Source organism: Rhipicephalus sanguineus, chromosome 1 (genome assembly GCF_013339695.2).
Source record: "Rhipicephalus sanguineus isolate Rsan-2018 chromosome 1, BIME_Rsan_1.4, whole genome shotgun sequence".
In the NCBI taxonomy this organism is placed as follows: Eukaryota; Metazoa; Arthropoda; class Arachnida; order Ixodida; family Ixodidae; genus Rhipicephalus; species Rhipicephalus sanguineus.
In genome coordinates, this window is record NC_051176.1 from 338,892,595 (window position 1) to 338,915,414 (window position 22,820).

General features: G+C 44.4%; 1 protein-coding gene, 1 long non-coding RNA gene and 4 other non-coding genes across 6 annotated transcripts in view; all 6 read right to left on the minus strand.

The window, feature by feature from the left end:
• LOC125756951 (uncharacterized) overlaps positions 1–10,697 on the minus strand; it is a 129,377-nt gene extending 118,680 nt beyond the window's left edge. The window contains exons 1-2 of the long non-coding RNA XR_007414955.1: positions 10,674–10,697; positions 5,965–6,086 (exon numbers count right to left, since the gene is read on the minus strand). This is a non-coding gene — a long non-coding RNA (uncharacterized LOC125756951). The remainder of the gene's footprint in view (positions 1–5,964; positions 6,087–10,673) is intronic.
• The window catches only part of LOC119379596 (5-phosphohydroxy-L-lysine phospho-lyase), a gene marked incomplete at its 3' end in the record, with an annotated part of 210,944 nt that overhangs the window by 80,435 nt on the left and 107,689 nt on the right, over positions 1–22,820 (minus strand).
• Positions 9,107–9,202, minus strand: Trnac-gca (transfer RNA cysteine (anticodon GCA)). Its single transcript has 2 exons — positions 9,165–9,202; positions 9,107–9,142 (listed from the first exon to the last, which is right to left on the minus strand). It is a non-coding gene; the product is annotated as a tRNA-Cys (tRNA).
• Trnay-gua (transfer RNA tyrosine (anticodon GUA)) lies at positions 20,058–20,152 on the minus strand. The gene is made up of 2 exons: positions 20,116–20,152; positions 20,058–20,093 (listed from the first exon to the last, which is right to left on the minus strand). It is a non-coding gene; the product is annotated as a tRNA-Tyr (tRNA).
• Positions 20,330–20,424, minus strand: Trnay-gua (transfer RNA tyrosine (anticodon GUA)). Its single transcript has 2 exons — positions 20,388–20,424; positions 20,330–20,365 (listed from the first exon to the last, which is right to left on the minus strand). It is a non-coding gene; the product is annotated as a tRNA-Tyr (tRNA).
• Trnay-gua (transfer RNA tyrosine (anticodon GUA)) lies at positions 20,601–20,695 on the minus strand. The gene is made up of 2 exons: positions 20,659–20,695; positions 20,601–20,636 (listed from the first exon to the last, which is right to left on the minus strand). It is a non-coding gene; the product is annotated as a tRNA-Tyr (tRNA).

The following is a 22,820-nucleotide window of genomic DNA, read 5'->3' on the forward strand; positions in this document are numbered from 1 at the left end:
CGGAGCAGATGGCAAAATATTCCAAACGACACCTGGAGTCTAAAGCATCTCGTAAGTATTAATACTTATTATTAAACATATCGCACGTACAATTATCACTGCGAATTGCACAAAAACAAATAATTAAGCAGATGGGTGGTCACTGAACACTAAATAAGATGAGCTATATACTTAAATTTTCAGGGACTTTTGGCAGAAATGAAATGAAACTGATAAAGCTCAGCCCCAAATTATAAAAGAAACCACAATCACGTACAACAGTTTATAATCAGTAATAGAGCAGAGCAATCTGTTATTTTCTTATTTCAACAATGCCACAACTTGTGGCATTGTCGATATGTTAGTATGGAGCTAGTATAGAAACTCCATACTAGCATACTATACATATTATACTCGTGGACAACTTTTCTTGGCAATGAAGGAAAGACTATGGGGGCGGAGCTACTGCACATGTACTGCTCTGCTTGGCGCGCGTTTCAAATTTAGTTTCAGTTTGTGAACCTTCCATATCTCCTGCGACGGCTGTTTGATTATTCGAGTGGCGGTGGTTGAAAAATAACATTGCATACTATTTGCTTCGTCTGCATAGACAGCCATTTGTTAGTGAAATTAGTCACAAGCTCCTTAGGTGAGTCATCGGAAAAGCTGGAGGGTGATGAGCGCTCATCTGAAGACAAAGACGCTATTTTGACTGTGAGGTGCATGTAAAAGGTGTGACGTTTTCACACGTGCAAAAACATGAAATGACACTGCGTAAAGTAAAACAAATATAAATTTTATATCTCCTTGGTGCATGCTGCGCCTATTTTTCAAACAGTGTCCAGTAGAAAATAGAGCATTGTTGTTGTTTTTTATTCTCACGCAGAAAACACAGACACAATTGTGGGACTATATTCTTCAGCGGTAGTACACGCACAGTTTGGCTCTGCAGCCTTCTCTTCACTGCCAAGAAAAGTTGGCCGTGAGTATAGAATGATAGTAGACAGCTTGTTTTTTGTTTCATTTACGCTTGCTGGATGATCATGTGCTTAAAAGTTCATTGTTTTCAGTTTACCAGTGCCATTTCGGAGCAAGTCCGGAGCAGTTACTAACAAAAATTGCAGTTTGGAGCAGCATGGAGCAGCATTTCTCTTTTGGAGCAGTTTGGAGCAATTGGAGCAGCACTTCCATCACTGCTATGGTGGGGTGATCTTCATGTCCTCCAAATGAACACGTTGCCGAAGAACCTCTGAAGTGAAAGAGACATTTGTGCAAATATTGTGTAAATTAAAGCACCTGTAAGCATATTGTTTACTTTAATATTTAATTTGCACTTATGGAAGGCTAAACTTGGAAATGAAAGCATGACGATAAAGTTGCTTGTGTATATATAGTCGCCGACCATTTTTTCGAACGTCCTGTTATTTGGACCAGCCTAAATATCCGGTCTCTGCCATGGCACCGTTGCATACTCCATAGAGTCAGTGTATATCCTCAACCAAAATTCTGGATATTTGAAACCCCTCTCATTTGATTATCCTAACTTTTTCTTTCAATCGTAAGCCTACAGCTGCCAAAAACCACTGAAAACGCAAACAGCATTGCTGCCATTTTGTTTTTCTGTAGCCCTGAACCCACGTTAGCCACCCTACCCGCACTGCATTTGTATCATCTGCCGATCTCACATGCAGCCTTGATAGCACGCACTGCTTGCTGCAGTCCTGCGAGGCAGTCGGTCATCAGTCGCCTGCTGTTTCGCATATGGTCGGTCATGGAAGTGACACTGGCGCATTTCACTGATCGACACTGGTCGGTCGGTCGGTCGGTCGGTCGGTCGGTCGGTCGGTCGGTCGGTCGGTCGGTTCAATTATAAATAAATGTAAAGTGTCCCGTCTAATATGAATAACACTTGTTCACAATTTAGCTAGAAAATTTATCCGCGACGTCGGTGGAACAGCCAATCAGATCGGTCGTCTGTGTAACGTTGCTCACCCACGCAACACGCAGCACCGATGCGATCTGCAGCGACGCGCGTATTTGAAATCTTATGAATTACACATTTTGCGCAAGACGCTTCAGTTGGTCCGGCACTGATGCGAAGGACTCGCGAATCGGTCTATATGTGCTTGCGAAAAATCGCCCACCTTTTCAGGCACCCTTTAACGCCTGAGAGATTAGCGCTCTCCTGCGATGGAAAACTCGCCAGTGAAAGTAAATGCTGTTGTTAAAGCTGCATCAGTGAAACACGAACCCGTGATTCATTTATCATTTGGGGGTCAAAAATGTCGCTTCATTGTACTTCACCAAACCACGCATTAGTAGAGAGCAGCGACTGAACATGAGAGTTACGTGGTCACAACATTTAAAACTGGTTAGATTAAAGGCTTAGCTATATGACTGGTTGTCCTTGTGTGGCTACTATATAGGAGACATTCAAGAGCACACTTTGAAAACGTTTATGCCTATTGGCTGGAATGTATAAAACTTGTGAATAAGGTATGATTCTCTATACCGGGGTCTCATACACGCGGCCCGCGGGACGTTTCGCTAGCGGCCCGTGGCTTCTCAAGGAATAAAATATTTGTGACTTTGCTAAATGGAACTCGCATTGTTTACTCGTCTATTACGACTACTAACGCTTTGTTCGGTTAAGCAACAGAGATGGGACTGGTCTCGAGCATTTTTTTTTTCGCAAAGCACCCCATGCGGACACCATGCCTTGAAACATAACCGCGGAAGAAAATCTCTATATTTCACAATCGGCGGCCAGATTCGAGTCATATTGGAGGTCAGTATCGTTATGTTTCTCGAATGCTGACTCCAAATCCCCTTGCGAAATGATCCATATATGAGATATGGGAAATGCATTCAATAAAATTGCAGCGTTAAATGGCATTTTGTTGCGAAGAGAAATTTCCCCATAACGTGCACTGTGGGAACGGATTCCACAGATGCAAGGAAATATTCATGCGTATGCCAAATACAGGGGACTTTCATGAGACTCCCTGCTTTTCAGTACATTGGCAGTAAGGAGACAGTATTTCATTTCTCTCTTGCTTCAAGTACGAACTGCAGGACTGATGGAAGCAAGCTGTGGCATATAACCGGTAATGTCAAACAAAAGCGCTGAATTCACATTGCAAGGCATACATTACGACACTTAAAAATTATAGTATCCAGCAAAAGGTACAAACTAGTTATTTCAAATTTCGCTCCAGGTTGCCTTATTTAAAACCAGTCGAGGACACCAACATTTCTGAATAACGAGGGTACGTGTTGAAACCTGTACCGATCTTCCTGACGCATCTAAGTGCGGTACTGGATCGTGCGTTAAGGGAGACAAAAAACTCGCAGGGTCACTTGTGCATTCACCCAAGACGACTCGAAGGCGAAAGCCATCTTCTTTTTTCTTCTGAGTCGATGTATTGATCCGGCCCCGTCCCCTTCAGAAAGCTTTCTGCACCTAGCGTGGTTTTTCACTGCCTCCAAGTTCTGAGGCACCTCACCTGGTTTTGCACTGCCTCCGTTATCGGCCAACCTTTGACCAAATTACGATGTCATGTGATTACATCGACATGTGACGTTACGTCACGTGACGTCATAGTGATGTCATGATGGCGTCATAATGTCGTCACAAAATTTGGTGAGCTGTGACGTCACGATGCCGTCATATGGCGACTTCATCACGTGATGATGATTTTCTGCATCACTCGCGTTGTCCCCGACGCCGCGGGACGCCCACGCCTACAGTCAACATTCGTGTTTGATGAGTCATCTAAGGCTTTCATCTTAAAAATTATAAATCACGCACTTTCTGTGCCGATAATGATTCGCACAGCTCAATCGATCACGTTCGTGCTCTTACTTGCAGGAGCCCGTGCGTTCTATCATTACGCATAAAAGCTGCCTTTGAGTGCCCTTTACAGCGGTGGTTTCTGCGCCCTGAATTGACGGCATTGCTTGGCGGCAGCAGCGTTGCAGCCGCAATAGGCCATGCAGCTGAAGTCTAATATTTGCGTTATTATTTTTTCTAATATTATTCGCTGCTATTAGAAAAGAAACTTTTAATTCTGCGAAGAAATCGCGACAACTTTTTAACCGCGCAATACAATTGACTCCGGGGCTGTGCGTGCTGCAATCCTCTCTCTCTCTCTCTCTCTTTTTTGCCTGCTGGTGTAAGTCGTCCTCTTAATGAAACAGCAATTTCAAAGAAAAAGTATGGACGAGCGCGCACATGTTACTAAGGGCAACAAATTACATTTGTGCGTTGTAAGAGACGTCATCTGTGAACTTTTTTCTAGTGACATTAACACAACAGCAAGGGCTGTTGACCATTGGGTATCACATCGCATATACACGTGCAGTGCACATTCCAAATATTTTACTGAGTAATAACATGACTGATATTTGACTATAATATCCGCAATGAGCAAACGTCATGGATCACTCCTTCACCAGGATGTGAGACGAACTTATAATACGGAGCGCAGTCGCCCGTGCGTCTCACGATGTATTCATTTCAACCTTTCTTGGATGCTTCGGTCGTAATGAGAACCTCCCATTAGTTTTTGATGCGCACAAATGCCTGTCTTGTCTGAGCGTTGCGTCTTTTGTGTGTGTGATTTCATTCTGCCAAGAAAACAGAAACTTGGATTTCTCTCGATGATCCTGTAGTATCCATAGGTGTAAGGCGTACGGATGCCAACAGTTCTTTTCCAATATGACCGAAGAGCCCAGTGGTTGGATTTGTATGACGTGGATTCATTTGGCGTCAAACCACAGTGACGCTTTTCTTCTGATATTCACAGAGATCAATACAACGCTCAAGCATGTCGCACAGACTACTGCGTTGGACTTGACTTTTCACTTCCAAGACGCCGAATATTTCATGTGCCGCAGGAAACATTAATATACACATCGTGCTTCACGTAACAAGTAGGATTTTTTTAATGGCTAACCGCGACCGAATAAAACCAATGACATGTGGTTTGCCGTCATGTGGCGCTCGTTAGGGCGTTTTCATATTGAGCTTAACTGGATAATTAACGAAGATCAATTATGCAAAATTCTTAATGTTCACTTTAGGACCAAGTGTGCTTCGTTACGTTGTAGAAGGCATCCCAAAACGGCCAATCCAATTTTTTGCGGAAACGTACATGCCGTGTGGTGATTTTATTTTGCGTTTGAAGCAAGCCCGACAAACAATAAATATAACCACATGACTGCACTCATGCGCTACTTTACTGCAGCGCTTTCGCACGTTAAAGAACCCCAGGTGGTCGAAATTTGCGGAGCCCTCCACTACGGCGTCTTTCATAATCAAATCGTGGTTTTGGGACGTTGTTAAACCCCCGACACTATTATTACTGCAGCGCTTTCAAACGTGTGCCGCCGTCAAAAGTGCTGATGCGGTGTGAAGCCGATGCCTCGATCCGCGGCCTGTCATTTCGCTACGGTCCGCCATAACTCATTATCAGAACAGGATTGGCCCACTGACCCATTACTGTACACTGACTATGTGTGTGTGTGTGTGTGTGTGTGTGTGTGTGTGTGTGTGTGTGTGTGTGTGTGTGTGTGTGTGTGTGTGTGTGTGTGTGTGTGTGTGTGTGTGTGTGTGTGTGTGTGTGTGTGTGTGTGTGTGTGTGTGTGTGTGTGTGTGTGTGTGTGTGTGTGTGTGTGTGTGTGTGTGTGTGTGTGTGTGTGTGTGTGTGTGTGTGTGTGTGTGTGTGTGTGTGTGTGTGTGTGTGTGTGTGTGTTTGTGTGGTGCCCGTCATTTGAAAGAATAGCAAACACTTTTCAGGATAACATACACAATGGCGGAACAGCGAAACGAGAAAATATCTCGGAGAACTTTTTGTAGCTTATTAAAATAAATTAAATAATTATTACATTTTTAATTATTTTTCTGCATTAGGAAACTTTGAGGCTAAATGACACATATGTTGTCTAATAGACTCCGTGGTGCTACGAAGTGTAGCGGCTTACCTTTTAAGATTGCGACATCCACCGACCCAATTACAATGTGGCACAACTCTAAGACAAGGGAAAAGGTGACCGCTTTTTTCCTTACTTCCATCGAGTTCGCGAGTCTCAGCTGACGGATGCCCCTGGAAAAAAAAAACATTACATATATTGCATCAGAACTGACAATTGGACGAGTTGGTGTACTTCCACCTTGAACGAATACCAGCACGAAAAAAAAAACGAGGACGAGAATAGAAAAGACAGACAACAGCGCTGACTCGCAACTAAAGTTTATTCCGAAAAGAAGCAGAATAAATAGCAACTGGAAACCTAAGAAAAGAAACATCCATCACGCATGCTCAATGTGACCAAACAAAGAAAGGCTATGTGGCTGATGAGACGTGGACGTGACGCAAGCTATCCGTGAGGTATGATACTTCCGCATCTGATAGTGCTAACGAAGGCTGAATGATGCAATTACCACCTTCAGTGACATGTGAAACGCCTCCATGATCTCCCGTGAGCGCTGGTCTGTGTGGCAATGCAAGATTTCCGTTTTATCAAAACGAGGTTTACAAGCACTTGTTTGACAATGAATGGCCAAATGGGAACCTGTGCCGTTTTTGCATTTGTGCCGTTTTTGAACCTGTGCCGTTTTTGCAATTTTTAAATGACAGTAACGGCCTTCAGCTCGCAGTTACTCTCTTTTAGTAATGCAATAACTGTTTACGTTCTTCCAAAAACGCGCCTTCGGCTTGTTACCTCAATCACGTTTCCACAAACGATAGCTGAACTAGGAACAACGCTTCTTTTGTAAGCCCGCTCCGTTCGAAAGCAAGAAAGTACAGAAAACACCGGAAACAAAAAAGAAACAGTGCCATAACTAAATATATATTACACCTACTATGTTTTGTACGAACTCCTTTTCAGTATATTGATGAATTACACTTCAACACCAAGGCGGGAGCACGTCACAAGAGTAGCCACGGGGACGTTCACACGACCGCCACGGTGAATCAGCTATACGATTTCTTCGCGACCACAGCACAGCTTGTAGTACACCGTCATACACAATACCTTGGGGATGCTTTTCAATTCCATAATGACTGTCGTGAAAATTTTATTTCTTGGTGCAGGCATCCTCTGACTTCTGTTTTGGCGCTTCTGATAACAGGGATGCCAAGAACGAATACACCTCGCTAGTCACTGTGACGCTGGCGTGCTTGACCACTGCATAAATGAAAGAATGCATCTTGGAAAAGAATCACCCCTCATCCACTGAGTAGATCCAATGCGTTTATCGATGAGTTACACTTGCGCATATTATCATGCGTAATAGTCCATACGTGCCATGTCGCCAAGGTCGTGGGTTCGACTGCGACTCGCGGAAGCTGCAGTATAACGAGGGAACGTCATAATCGGGATCAGAATCATTTTTACTTCAATATCAGACTCCGAACATCGGACTCGTTGTGTCTCCTTCTTCGTCCGTGTTATTTGCGCTGCTTTAACCACAATGAAAGACACCGAAAAATACAGATGTCGAGGGCCGTGAGCTAAAAGCGACAAAACGGCTTGACGAGGTACACCGTCCCTTGAACTTCGCACCAAAAGAGGGAGACATGAACGCAGAGCGGCAAGTGCAGACTATTATCGCCCCCCCCCCCCCAAAAAAAAAAAAGAAATACAAAGAAAAAAAGAATCTCATATTACATAAAAATTACACGTGTTATCACACTCGAGAAAGGCATCTTCACATACAATGTAGCACTGTTGTAACACAAGACAGTACATACAGTGTAACCCTGTTGTAAGTAATGAAACGTCTGCACTTTTCAGGAAGAGAAGGTCAAACGCGAAAATGCCCGCACAGATGCCAAGATACACAATGCAAATATTTCTGGAACGCATGCACCGGGTGTTTTAAGAAATGGTTCCGAAATTCCTCCAAAATAAGGTAAATGCGGTATCTTCTCGCTACCTTCAAGAAATTTTACCTTACTCCAATATCATGCAAAAAATTGGAAAAGGAAGAATACATAACAAGGGATGTTATGTTATAGTCATAATACGCACAAAAATGATAGTTATTGATGAATAAGAAAATGTAGTGAACAATCAACGACACAAAATGAAGGAGTACGGGATAATAACACCCCACCCCTTCCCCTCAAACGAAATGTTTGCAACCTTCTTCCTAGTCAACAGGAAATGAACATACGTAAACAAACCACGAGCCTACTATGAATTCTAGGGAAAAAATGCATTCGCAATTCCCAAAGTTCAAATTAAAAGTATGGGCGCTAATAGTAACGCTAAATACTTAACCTCAACATTACAATCGCTCGCCTAGACACCGAAATTAGTCGTCCGTCATTGGGGCTGTTTCCTGATTCCTCATTGGCGCAGTATGAGTTTTGGAAAGGCCAACGTCTCTTTGAACTGCCTTATGACCAGCATTGATAAAAGTTGTAACTGCAACTCACCTTACAATAATGTCGTTTCTGGGGAAACTTTACTAGAATTCCGTGCAACAGAGGCGTTGCGAAGGGGTGAATATAAAAATTGCCTTCGACGCTTGCTATGCTCTCCGCAGCCGCTCTCTTATAGCTAGAACCTATACACGCAGCACTATTGCTCGGGGTGAAAAGTTCCGCAACGCTGGACGTGCTGTCGTAACTAGCTGACACGCAGCTTTCTGCACTTTCCAAGAAGAGAAGGTCAAATGCGAAAATACAACACAGATGCCAAGATACACAATGCAAATAATTATGGAACGCGTGCACCGCGTGTGTTAAGAAATGGCTCCGAAATTCTTCCAAAATATTGGAAATGCGGTATTTCCTCGCTACCTTCAAGACATTTTATCTTATTCCAATATCATGCAAAAAAAAAATTGGGAAAAGGAAGAAGAAACATAACAACGGATAATCGTCGCCACCATAGCACTTCTACAGTCCACCGCCCTACCAACTTAGCTACCGACGCAGCGAAGTGCGGTTCTTTACAAGCTCTCTTTCACTGCGTTTATTCGCGACCTTCGTATATAAGAAAGCGCCGAGAATTCCTTGCAGGCACCATACTCTACCCCATAACCGAGAAAGGTGAGGGGAATCAAAGATAGCAAGGAATATTTGCGAAACTAGGATAACGGCGAAAAAAATTCCGTCGACCGGGTCCGAACCAGCGACCTATGGATAGAAGTTGCCACAATAGTACTTCTGCAGTCCACCGCTCTACCAACTGAGCTACCGACGGAGCGAGGTGTGGTTCTTTACGAGCTCTTTCACTGTGTTTATTCGCGACCTTCGTATTTAGGAAAACGCCGATAATTCCTTGTAGGCATTATACCCTACTCCACAATCGAGAAAGGTGAGGGGAATCAAAGATAACAAGAAATATTGGCGAAATTAAGGTAACGGTGAAAAAAATCCGCCAACCGGCGGAAACCCAATGCTGCTCCGTATTCTAGTGAATATTCAGTTTAGTGAACTCTCAGTTAAGTGAACTATTTCTTTGGCTCCCTTGAAGTTCACTCAAGTGAGAGTTCACTGTATTGATATTACTAGTGTGATGTTTGATTACGGTACTGTATTACTTTCTTACTGTATAATATTACTGCACAATTGTTGTCCAACTTCCCGTTTACCACTCCCCTCCGTAATACCCTCGGGCCTTGAGGGTACAATAAATAAATAAAAATAAAAGGATAAATTTCACAAACACTATAGCCTTCCTGCATTCAGTGTATCGAACGTATTTTATTTTATATGGACAATCTCGACGGGTTTTTGCTGTCGCCGTCATATCCCATATAAAGTCCAAATTAATAACATCCCCCCGCGCATCCTATGTTCTACCGCGGGTAAAAGCGCGCTAGCGGGGGCGACGAACGCGGCTGAAGCAAAGATCAAACGAGCCGGCCCATTTCCATCGCTCGGAGGGCACATGCGATAACATCAGCCCGCTCGGCAGGCCTGCCGTCGAGGAAGAGAGGATACGCCCCGCCCTTCTTGAACGAGCATGAAAAGACGCGAGGGTGGGGGGGGTGTCACTCGAGCAGCAACTTTGAACTTTGATTCTAAGGGCGCGGTCGCGATCTCTGGCGCTCGCGCTATCTCGGCAGCCATCAGCTTGCGGCTCGTATACCCTTCAACGTGCTGCGATCTCAACGCGAAGAGACTGAGCGGAAAGAACATCTCTCCCTGGAGCGGTAATGTTCTCTTATACCTGCGTTTTGCAGAGTTACGCGAGATCGAATCCAAAAAAGTTAGCTGCCAACCTCACTTCGTATAACATTAGAATTTGTTGCTATCGCCTTCATTGCTTCGCCATTGCGGTGAAACTGGGGCTTTTTCTCACAGGTTACAGATACTCGTAATATGTTTACGAGCCCCGCGTTGGCGAGGTCATGGATTCAACCACGACTCGCGGCGGCCGCGGTTTGAGGGGAGGGCTATCACAAAAAAGATGCATATACATATAGTGACGAAACAGTCAGCCTGCATTGAATTTGAGAAGTGCGAATCTATTACCTTTTTAAAGTTCAAATTATATGCGTGGGCAATCATTCTAATGAGACAGACTAAAATTTAACGTTATGAGCACTGCTTTTAATTGTTTTATATAGCGCCCTATTTAGCCCTCCTACATTCCGAAAGCTTTCCAACTCCGCATTTGCGCAGTATGAGTATTAGAACGGTCAGCATTCATTTATACCGTTTTATTACCAGCATTGGTAGAACTTGCAGTTGCTACTCGCCTTACGATGTAGTGACGTTTCAGTGCTAACTATAGAAGGAAGCTGCGTAACAGAGACGCTGCGCTGGGTAAAAAATACGAATGCTGCTTTCGGGCTTCCTATACGCTCGCTGCAGCCACTCTCAATTAGCTGGAAAATACGTACGCGCGTAGCATTTTTTTATTTTCTTTTGTGTTGTTATGGAAAGAAGTCGCGCAGCGCTGGGCGTGCTGTTGTGACTTGCGATGAAGCTGCATTTTGCACTTTTCAGCACGAGAAGGTCAAACATGAAAATACCCGCACAGATGGCAAGTTACTGATGAGACATCATAAGCCCTCACTAGAATGGTGAGGCGGACAAACGCACAAACTAAGTACATGACTCACTGAATTCGACGAACGTGCCATGCTTAGAACGATGAGCGTTCATTGGCGCTTCAATGTAAATGGCGTGACGCGAAAAGTGACCTATTCAAATTCTAAGAGACAGTGAATCCGTCTTGTAGGCGCCGACCTAAACATGATATGAGTGAATTACGTTATTAAATTAATTAATGAATTACGTAATACATAACATAATTAATTACATAATACTAATACATAAAATGTATTAGTTAGTATTATGCTTGTCACGCTCGGCTTCGTAAATACATAAAAAACGAAGCGAAGCTTCGTTATTATGTATGGACGCCAGGGACGGATCGCCGCGATCCGTCCCTGGCATCCATCCACTTCACCAACTGTAACCTCACATACAGGGTGATCAAAGTTGTCCGCCTCGGTGGTAGAGTGGCTACGATGCTCGGCTGCTGACGCGAAGGTCGCGGGTTCGATCCCGGCCGCGGCGGTCGCATTTCGATCGAGGCGAAATGGTGGAGACCCGTGTACTTAGATTTAGGTGCACGTTAAAAAACACCAGATGGTCAAAATTTCCGGAGTCCTCCACTACGGCGCCCTTCATATCGTGGTTTTAGGACGTAAAACCGCAGATATTGTTAGGGTAATCGAAATTACGCTTTGTCGATTTCTTAAAATTCAGCACGAGGAGATACGCGAACACCACCTGTGCCGATAAGTAATGTATCCAGGGAGACACAGAGTAAGATCATAATTATTGCTGTCAGCCACCGAATTAACTACAATTTAATAATTAACTTGTTAGTGATTGTGATAAGCGGGCGTGTTCCTATTGAAAAGTTGGAGGCAGTTGCGTCTCTCCACTGTTGCAATTGGAAGAATTCTAGCATGCCCGTGCTCCGAGATATCCCATGCACTGCGAAGCTTAATTGCATGCGGTTTGCATGATTACGCGTGCAAGGCAGTGAGGATCGGCGCAATGTTCCCCCGTGATGTCACGTGCAGTCATGTCTTGGTATCGCCATTCGATAGTAAAAGGCTTAGAACAGAGCGTGGGCCGAGTTCGTATTCTATTGTGAATGGCATTTGCGCAAAAAAAGAAAAGAAACAGAGGACACGATAGAAAGAAACGAGACGAGCGCTCGTCTCGTGGTTTCTTTCTATGGCGTCCTGTGTTTTTTTTTTTTTTCGCAAATGACACTCACAACGTAGTAAAAGGGTAACCGTTATCACCTTTGCCTATGCCTTCGACCCGTTGTCAGATTAAAGGCCGCAAGCAAGTGCCGCGGTACATCAGGGAGGAGCTCTGCGCCAGTCCTCACTGCCTTGCATGTGAAGTGATATGCACAGGAATTAAAGATAATAATAATAATAATAATATCTGGGGTTTAACGTCCCAAAACCACGCTATGATTATGAGAGACGCCGTAGTGGAGGGCTCCGGAAATTTCGACCACCTGGGGTTCTTTAACGTGCACCTAAATCTAAGTACACGGGCCTCAAACATTTTCGCCTCCATCGAAAATGCAGCCGCCGCGGCCGGGATTCGATCCCGCGACCTTCGGGTCAGCAGTCGAGCGCCATAACCACTAGACTACCGTGGCGGGGCGAATTAAAGATCGCAGCCGGATATCTCGGAGCACGAACACGTTAGAAGAATTCCGCCTAGTGGAATTGCGTAGAAGCCCGACAGCCTGTAGTGTAGAAGCCCGACATTGGGATGCACGAAACACGACTTTTCATACAACATGCCCGCTTACTGCAGTCACTAATAAGTTCATTATGTAACCTTAGTTGTTTGTGCAGCTGACAGAAATAATTATCATCTCACTTTTTATCCCCCTCGATAAATAACCTAAGTATCTGCAGAAGTGGCTTTCACGTACCTACCAGTGCTTAATTTTAAGAAAACCATCAAGTTTAATTTTGATCACCCGGAATATACAGGTCATCCCTCATAACTTGAGCGAGTGAAAATGAAAGGCGCTTCGGACGACAATTGAACCGTACGCATACTATTCGCACTAGCCTATGGTTACGCTACTCGGGCTATTTTTTTCCCTTTAAAGGACCCTTAAACAGCATCTGAAAATACAAAAAAAAAGAACGCGTCGTTCTCTCCTGGCGTTGGGCGTCTTTGCGGCGCACTTCCTGCCGCCAGAAGGGTGATTCACGTGACGTCACTGAAGCACAAACTGTCGATTGGTCCATATACGAGGAATATCAGTTGTGAATTGTCTCCTACCCTTCTATGCCATGCAGTCGCGCACCCGTTCTCTCTTGTCTCGCATGGCTGTCGTGCGCGACCGACTGGTTTCACTTCGTCTTGTCTCTTTCCGACTGCGTAAACGGACATAACAGCGTGTAGCTGACAGGCGCAAAATCCCGATAGGCTCAGCGCTTAGTGCTGACATTGTACACGTGCTTTATGAAGAAATAAGTGGCGAGGAGGTGATATCGCTTGTAAGAAGCGTGTTGAAGGCGAGGAAAGAAAACCAATCCCTTGTCTTTGAACTCGGAGTTATTTAGAGGCCTTTAACTAGCTCAATAATTATGTTTTGTTGCTCAACTTTTTAAATTATGAGCTCAAGACCCAAAAGTATGACAGCAGAGTTGTAGAGCATCTTCAGAAACGACCGATTGAATTGCTTGCTGCACGATACGTCTCACGCAGTTCTTTCTCCCGCGTCGCAAAGAGAGTCCTCGAAAAAAATCACAGCATATCCACGGGATGAATGATGATGAGTGGGGCGAAGCTCCGGAGGGAATCATCGGTAAACCGTGAAACTCTGGCGTGAAATTCGCCCAGTACATCATATAAAGAGTGTGAAACACCGTGTATATATTAAACATCAAACTTTCATTGTATTGTTGGTTTACGTGGTCCCATCATTATCACCGCTTTGTGATCGGTGAAATGTGGGGAAAGTGTCCGCTCCCGAGCGAAACAGAAAGCGCGCCAAGAGCGACCGCGTTCCCCGCTCGACCTGTGAGAATTAACGGCAAGGCAAGAGGGAAGACCCGACGCGCGTAGCGTTCCTCTTCGCGTTCCACGACGCGAGGTCGGTAGCATGCCCAACGAAAGCCAACGAAGGAGGCTTTCTGGAATGCGATCGTGCTAATGCTCCGGCTTCGCATCGCCTCATGGTCCCATTTAACCAAACATCTTGCTTTGTGTGCTTTGTGTTTTTCGTAGAAATAATTTTTTTATCATGTACATTAAGACGAAAAGTTGAAAGATCATCAGAGTATATCGCCCGCAAAGTATGTCTTTTAGTGTGATTAAATCAAGGAACACTACGATGTCGTGTAAATTATGATATATAGTGAATTGCTCATCTAGTGAGCAATTCATTAAACTAGAGCTGGCTACATACTACTATAGAGGAGGGAACGACCCACACCCTAAGGAGCTTCGCCCCTAATATGAAAAAGGCCACGTGATGGACCTCTTCGGCACTGCTGTCGTACAGCTCTCAAGCGTTGAAATGGAGAACCAGACACCCTATAGGGCGTCTCGTACCCCCCTTCACTCTGGAAGCAATGAATTCAGGCAGAAGATTGGACAATCGCGCATGTATCACCATTCTCAAGAAACAATCACCTTGAACTCGTAAAAAGGCAAAACAGGCCACTATCTGGCTAAGAAACAGATGCATAAGACCTAGCCGCACTCTGCGTAAGAATGAACACATTTGTGTGACTTGCCCTCTCCCCTGCCGAAGCCAAGACAATCACTGCCAACACTCTGTGTAGCTACTGCACAGCAACGCGTGACATAAATAGCACTTGTAGAGCCTACCACACACGCGAGATAAGAAATATGTTGCTCGCTGTTGACCGCGTAAAAATGAAAAAATTTCGCCCGCTTCAATTTTCAGTCTTGACGCTTAGCTGTTCCATTTCTTGTCTCCAATATTATGTTGCTCCCTGTAGTACTGGAACGATACACCTGGGTACTTGTTAGGTGTGACCTTCCACATAATGTTTTCCTATATTGAGGGCGTGCTGCGCCAGTTTCTGTGCCATATTTCTGTGCCAGTTTATGTTCCTACAGGCTTACTCCAATCGTACTTCACCATATGTACACTCGCAGAAGGACTTCGCGTCGCTTAATAATACAATAGCACTCTCTTGGCTGTGGCAGAACACAGCAGCGTCATTCGCGTAGCTTAGCACTTTGACCTCCGTGGTCATCAAGCGAAACTCTCGCACTCGATCATTTCCAAGCACATTTTTGCAAAAGAAACTCTAAATAAACAGCAAAAAGCAATGATGCCGACGCACGACATCCTTATTTTACGCTCGATAAGACCTGAATATTCTCGCTAAGTTCTCGTTTTTCACAATCCTCGTAGTGCACCCAGTGTGCGCCATTCGTATCCCATCTAACGCCATAGATCCTAAGGTAACGTATTCTAGAATGTTAAAAAACGTCTGGTTTGCGCGGAGCACGCAGCAGACACAGCGTAAGATGGAGGAGCGGCCTTTCTAGAGCCCGTTGTAAATTGTCTCGGGGGGCCTACTACAAGTACAGTTTCAAGGCACCCACCACACCATAAATCATCATAATTTTGCGAAGTACGGAAGTACCCACTATTCATCATTCTGCGGAGAAGCGAAGTACGCCCTACGCGTCTGTAATGCATTATATGCCCTTTTGTTGATGCTGTGGCTGGTGGATGGATGGATGGGAAAAACATTACTAAGGTCCCTCGGAACGCGCTCTAGCACGTAGCCTGAAGGAAGAGCGAAGCTGGATGGCCTCTTGTTCCTCTTCATTTTTCTCTTTCTTTCTCTTTCTCTCTGTTTTTGTACCTGCTTTTTTTTTCCTGTTGGTTTCCATTTCTTTCTTTCTATTTCTTCCTTTCTCCCTCTATCTATTTCTTTCTCAGCCTCGCTCTTCCAACTTTATTTACCTTTCTTCCCTTTCTTTCTCTCTTTTTCTTTATTTCGCTTCATTTATTTGTTTCGTTCTGTCTTGCGCTGCGTTTTTATATCTCTTTTTCGTGTCTGTTCCTTTCTTTCTCTTTCTCTTCATCTGTCGTTCTCTGTCTTTTTATCTTTTTATGTGTTTATTCCCTTTATTTCTCTCTATTTTTCTCTTTTTTTCTGTCGCTTTCTTTCTTTCTCCTTTTCTCTATTTCTTTTTCTCTCTCTTTATTTTCTCTTTCTTTCGTTCTCTCTCTTTCTCTCTCTCTCTCTCTTTTACGTGATTCACGTGCTCCCCTTCGCCGAGCACAATTTTCGTTTAACGCTCGCACCTGCTGTACGCGGCAGTGGGGCTTGCCCAATTCCTGTGGCGCCTACTCACCTGTGGTTTCTGCGGACGCCATAGTTTTTACGGCCAGCTTAAACAGATCCGCCGTTAAGAATTCCGTCGAGCAGGATTTTAACCAGCGCCTTACAACGACGATTGCCTCTTTGGCTCGAGTACCCCTCGAGTCTTCTCAGCATTTCGCTTAAAAGTCTATCTAACAACACCCGATTTTACGATGTTCCCGCCCTAACAAAGAAATCTTCATGCCCCCGCAGGTACCCATAGGGTTGAATGTTGCTATCAACCCGAATTAAGAAAACTAGCTAGCAGCAATCCAGATATAAAGAAGCGTTTTTTCGAAATAAATGAGGAGAAAAGCAGCGATTTCATTCTAACAACGCACATTGCGCAGTGTCGCCGCCGGTACCCGCGCCAAATAGCGCAGTTGCGACGCCAGGGCAGGCCAAATTTTTGTTTCGCCAACGACGACCAAAAGGGGGCAACGCCGACCACACGCATAGTCGGGTGTGGATTGGCGACACCGGCGACACTATCGAATCTGCGCGCGAAGGACCTCGATCCGCGGACTGTCGACAGGGCGACGTCAAGGGCTTTCTTGACGACGCCAAAAAACACGTTTAAGCTCTAAGACGTGGAGCCCCAGGCAACATGTAACAGACTTCTGAGAAGCGGAAGAGCTGAGCACATTCTCATCAGGAGGATCTGGTTTATTGTGCCACGATGTTGTCGACATGGTCGCGCTACTGTAATACCCTGGAGGACAAAAAAAAGTGAGTGTTGATACCAGCTAGTTCTGGTGAATACAATGAGACGTGAACTTCTATAAAGGGCAAACAGGATTCATTAGACGTGTGCGTACAAGTCGGGATCATTCAGAACTGCACCATGCGAGTAGCGGAAATGAGAATAAGAAGCACCGAAGACCGAACTAATATGATGGAAAATCAACTTTTTGATTAACTGATTTGCCGATTGATCTATTGATTGATTCATTCAGCCTCCACCTACAAACGGCTGCCCCGGCCTCTATTCGACCTAGCTAGCTTGGGCAATGACCACACTGAGCTCAATATTTGTTTATCGGCGTAGCAGAAACATTAATAAAAAAGAACACCAATGGGAACAGGTGGCGATAAGGAGATAGTCCTTTGGATCGACCGTTCGCCCGTTCATACATAAACAAGAGGTAAAAAAGACACCAAGCGCCAACAAAAAAAGCTAAACACTATAGTACACATTTCTCCGCACAGATGAAGCCCCCTTCCAAATTCACGGGGCCGACGGGCACATAGGCACAAAATTGTGTAGTGCGTTCTATTATGATTGGCTGAGGGCGGCCGTACCTTCCACAGTGCTGACAACAGCTTGTGAGATGGAGCATAGTCAATCACCTGCCAACGCTCGGTATTCGAACGCCCGCTTTCCGAACTACCATGTGAGTACACGCCCTCCAAGATGACGTAACTTATGTTCCCACTTTTCTTCCACAGCTTTCTGGCGATAGCGTGGTCGCACAATGGAGATAGTAAAGAATACTCTTTTGTAGCTCACTGTACTACTATTTCGTTGACTATGGGAGACGTACCTTTGACGAAAAAAAGTTTGTTTTCTTTCTTCTTTTTGACAATTTGGAGCGCCAAATGCTCTACGATGGGGGACCGGAGAGCTGCCCCGAACTCGTAATGACGAGAAAAGGCACTAACGTGTGCGAAAGTTTTCATATCTGTACGTGTGACTGCCCATGGTGTCAACTCTACAAGGGCGCGCCGAGTTTAAGTTCTACGGAAAAGCCACCGTGCCCGATCTGGTTATCTTGCAGAGTTCTGCTGCCTATCGGTATGGCTTTGCTCATAACCTACACAATGCAAATTACCGCATAAAAAGAAACTGCCTTTCCATTTGATCCTTTAACTAAACAATTGTAAGATAATAAAACTGCCTGTAATGGTGCCGTTTAAATGTCTCCTACGACTTCCAGACCGATCAAGGCACAAGTTGAAGAGACGATCACGAGAGCGCCAAGACGTAGATAAATAGATAGATAGATAGATAGATAGATAGATAGATAGATAGATAGATAGATAGATAGATAGATAGATAGATAGATAGAAGCGGGTGAACGTGCCGTTGGTTCGCTAAGAAATGCTTTTTATTGTTGTATTTTAATTTGTCGTTTCGCGAACATGAGGGGACATATTTACAGCCTAGAAAGTGCGGCTGTACAGGCTGTGCTTTTGCAGGCCCAGCACGCTGAAAATACAAAAAAAAGATAAAAGAGTAAATAAATAAAAATAAACATCTCAGTACACTTCAGAAAGGTTGAAATCGCTACAGCGCAACAGCTATCACGTCCGTCACTCGTGTCGTCGACTGCCAGGCAGTCCTCTACTGAGCAGCCTATGTGAGTATTCATGCGCCACTTGCACTCCCCTGAGATTCATGGCTCATTTGCACAGCTCAAAGCAAGCGTTTAGGGCTATCTGAACAAGCACAAGAATAAAGATTAGCTATAAGGGGAACTTTCGGAGTATAAAAGATCTGGATAATGCCTTGATCGTGAGCTTTACGCCAGAAGAAACTCTCCGTCTTGGAAACTGCATCAGCCTCTTCAAACAGATCGGCGTAAAATGTAAATATGCGTCTGTGTCTCTCAAAAATATTGTTCCTGTTGAAATGCTGCTCAGGAGCTAAACATAGTCATTTATTCAACAGAAATTTCTCTTCTGAAGATGGCGGTGAAGGGGAAACGTCATTTCCGGACGTCCTACACCAGGCGCTAGAAGGCGGAAATCATGGGCGCCGTCTCCAGGACACTTTCTGCGCGGACACAGTCTTCCTTCAATGCCCCTCTCGCGTCCTGTGAGCATTGGGGCTGAATAAACTGTTGCATGCGAAAACCCGACCCCACAGTGCATCTAGTCGAACTTTTCATGATAATTGCTTTCGCCAGGGACAATACTACGACGAGTACAAACACGCATATGTACAAATTTGCCCTTTAGAGCAACTTGTCATCTTTTTTCTGTCAGTTTGATGTTTCGTGAGCTCGAGAGAATATACATAACACCTAAAAATATGACAGCGGCAGCTATAGCTACATGCTCGCTCATTTAAGTGGCTGCGCGTGAACGTCACTTTGGACGCGTTGGCGGCTTTGTAACTCCGATCTCACAAAAATAATGCTAGATGTTTTTACAGATTATAATAGAGCACGCACTGCGCTTTAATACTGGGGAATTTAAAGAAAATCGAAGATGGCTTTTTTTCTTAATAGCATTTCAAAGTATTCCATTTTTAGAGACATTCCTTCACTTATGAATTTTTCGTTTGTTTTTGACATCATTCTCGGCAATCACATTTTTCACAGTTGTTAAACCAATGTGTGGAAACATTCTGGGAAAATTTGGAAATTATGTGTATTATAGACCCGAAGCAAAAAAATCTGAAACAAGAGCACTATTGAGCAATGTGCCGCATTTGCGATTTTCTTTCGTGAAATATGGGAATCGCAAGATTAGAATTTGGTAGAGACACATTACTTGTAGTATGCCAAGAAAAATATCGAGACTCACAGCTACAATAGTTATTTTGAAGGACCTCATCAAAATCCCATTTTCGCGCAATTCGAAAAAAGCGGTTCTGCTGAGTCATACACTAATCCAAAACGGAGAAAGATAAGTGTGATCAATCATTCCCAGAAATATTAGCGAAGTTAGGATACCAAGGAAAAAAAAATCCGTCGAGCCGGATTCGAACCAGCGACCTATGGATAACCGTTGCCACAATAGCACTTCTACAGTCCACCGCTCTACCAACTGAGCAATCGACGGATCGAGGAGCGGTGCTTTACGAGCTCTCTTTCTGTGCGTTTATTCGCGGTACTCCAACATAAAAAAACGCCGAGGTGTACTTGTAGACGTTATACACTAATCCAAAACGGAGAAAGATAAGTGTGATCAATCATACCAAGAAATATTAGCGAAGTTAGGATATTAAGGGAAAAAAAATCCGTCGAGCCGGATTCGAACCAGCGACCTATGGATAGCCGTTGCCACAATAGCACTTCTACAGTCCACCGCTCTACCAACTGAGCTATCGACGGATCGAGGAGCGGTGCTTTACGAGCTCTCTTTCTGTGCGTTTATTCGCGGTACTCCAACATAAAAAAACGCCGAGGTATACTTGTAGACGTTATACACTAATCCAAAACGGAGAAAGATAAGTGTGATCAATCATACCAAGAAATATTGGCGAAGTTAGGATATTAAGGGAAAAAAATCCGTCGAGCCGGATTCGAACCAGCGACCTATGGATAACCGTTGCCACAATAGCACTTCTACAGTCCACCGCTCTACCAACTGAGCTATCGACGGATCGAGAAGCGGTGCTTTACGAGCTCTCTTTCAGTGCGTTTATTCGCGGTACTCCAACATAAAAAAACGCCGAGATATACTTGTAGACGTTATACACTAATCCAAAACGGAGAAAGATAAGTGTGATTAATCAAAGCAAGAGATATTTGCGAAGTTAGGATACCAAGGAAAAAAATGCCGGCAGATCCCACGCATTGTGGGAATCGATGTAATGCGAAGCAGCCAGCAAAGAGCTGCATACATCGTCTTGTATGTCGTTTAGCAAAATGCGTGTCATGGTTTTCATGTTAACTCCTATTATTTATGTTCGCAGTACCAACTTCGGGATAGATCAAGCCAGCGAAACGGCCGCCAGCGCACCATGAGCGTGGCATGTAAATCATGCTGTACATGACATGCGTGTCATGATTTTCATGTTATGAATTGTCATTTACGTTCGTCATACAGTCATGTTACGGCATACCAACTTTTGTGTACATTCGATTAACCAAGCGACCAGGAGAGCACAAAGTCGTAGGCGGTTAGATAGATAGATAGATAGATAGATAGATAGATAGATAGATAGATAGATAGATAGATAGATAGATAGATAGATAGATAGATAGATAGATAGATAGATAGATAGATAGATAGATAGATAGATAGATAGATAGATAGATAGATACGCTCAAAGTCGCAGAAGTTCGCTAAGAAATGCTTCGCATTTAAAAAATCCGTCGAGCCGGATTCCAACCAGCGACCTATGGATAACCGTAGCCACAATAGCACTTCTACAGTCCACAACTGAGCTACGGACGGAATGAGCAGCGGTTCTTAAGATCTCTTTCAGTGCGTTTGTTCTCAATCCTCGGATATATTGAAACGCCGATGATTACTTGTAGACCTTATACACTGCTCCGAAATCGAGAAAGATAAGGCGAACCAATCATATCAAGAAATATTAGAGAAATTAGCATAATGGAGGAAAAAATACTCCGTCAATCCGGATTCGAACCAGCGCTCTACAAAGAGGAGGATACAACTTTATTAAAAGAAATTTCATGGGTTTGGAGCTGGCCGCTTGTCTGCGGCGACCTCTTAAGAAGAATGCCGCTTTGGCTCAAGTACTCCTCGAATCTTCTCCGCATTTATCTAACGGAACCCGATTTTACAAAGTTCCCGATCTGACAAAAATTTCCATACGCCGCCATGCTGCGCTGGAGAACTGGAGCACAAAAGCTGTCGTCACAGCCTCGGCAGTGCAGTATTGGGGGGTCACGCCTATTTAGCACAGTGCAGAGAGGATTATGGCGGCACCCAGGGTTTTTAAATGAGAGTTATTGTCATCAAATAGCTCTTGCAAAGTTCACACGCACGCACGCACGCACGCACACACACACACACACACACACACACACACACACACACACACACACACACACACACACACACACACACACACACACACACACACACACACACACACACACACACACACACACACACACACACACACACACACACACACACAATAAAATGGCAAAATAATACAAAAGGGCACACGATCACAGACCCTGGGCGGCGCCAGGGTCTGTGAAAAGGTCCATAGTTGAATGTTGCCATCAATCCGAACTAAGAAAACTAGCTATCACCAATCGAGATTTAACAAATCGTTTACCGTAATAAACGAGGAGAAAAGCGGAGATTTCATTCTAATTTTTCATTCCGGGCATGCCATCGCGTTAAAACATCCAAGCGACGTAGTCACGTCTAGTTTTCTTTGTTGACGAATGGACACGTCATTCCAAAGCCCTCGTCTAAACCAGGTGGTGCTAGAAGCGATGATGGTTTATAGTCGCTGTACATTCTCCCAAAGGAACACTACGCAAATTGATTGCGTTATTTCATGGCCCATACGACAGATGACACCGATCGTCTCCTCGTAACTTTATTGCTTGGCCTTCTCGCAGCAATCCCTGGCTATTTGCGTCTTGGTATATCAGCTGCCTGTCACATCTTCACGTGACCGACTGCCTCGCTCGGACATGCGAGGCTCTATGTATGGGCCACCCTCGTGGATCTTTTAAATGCGCACGCGTGGGTTAGCGGCTAATACAATGCCGCGGAAGCTTTTGTGCGTTGCTGC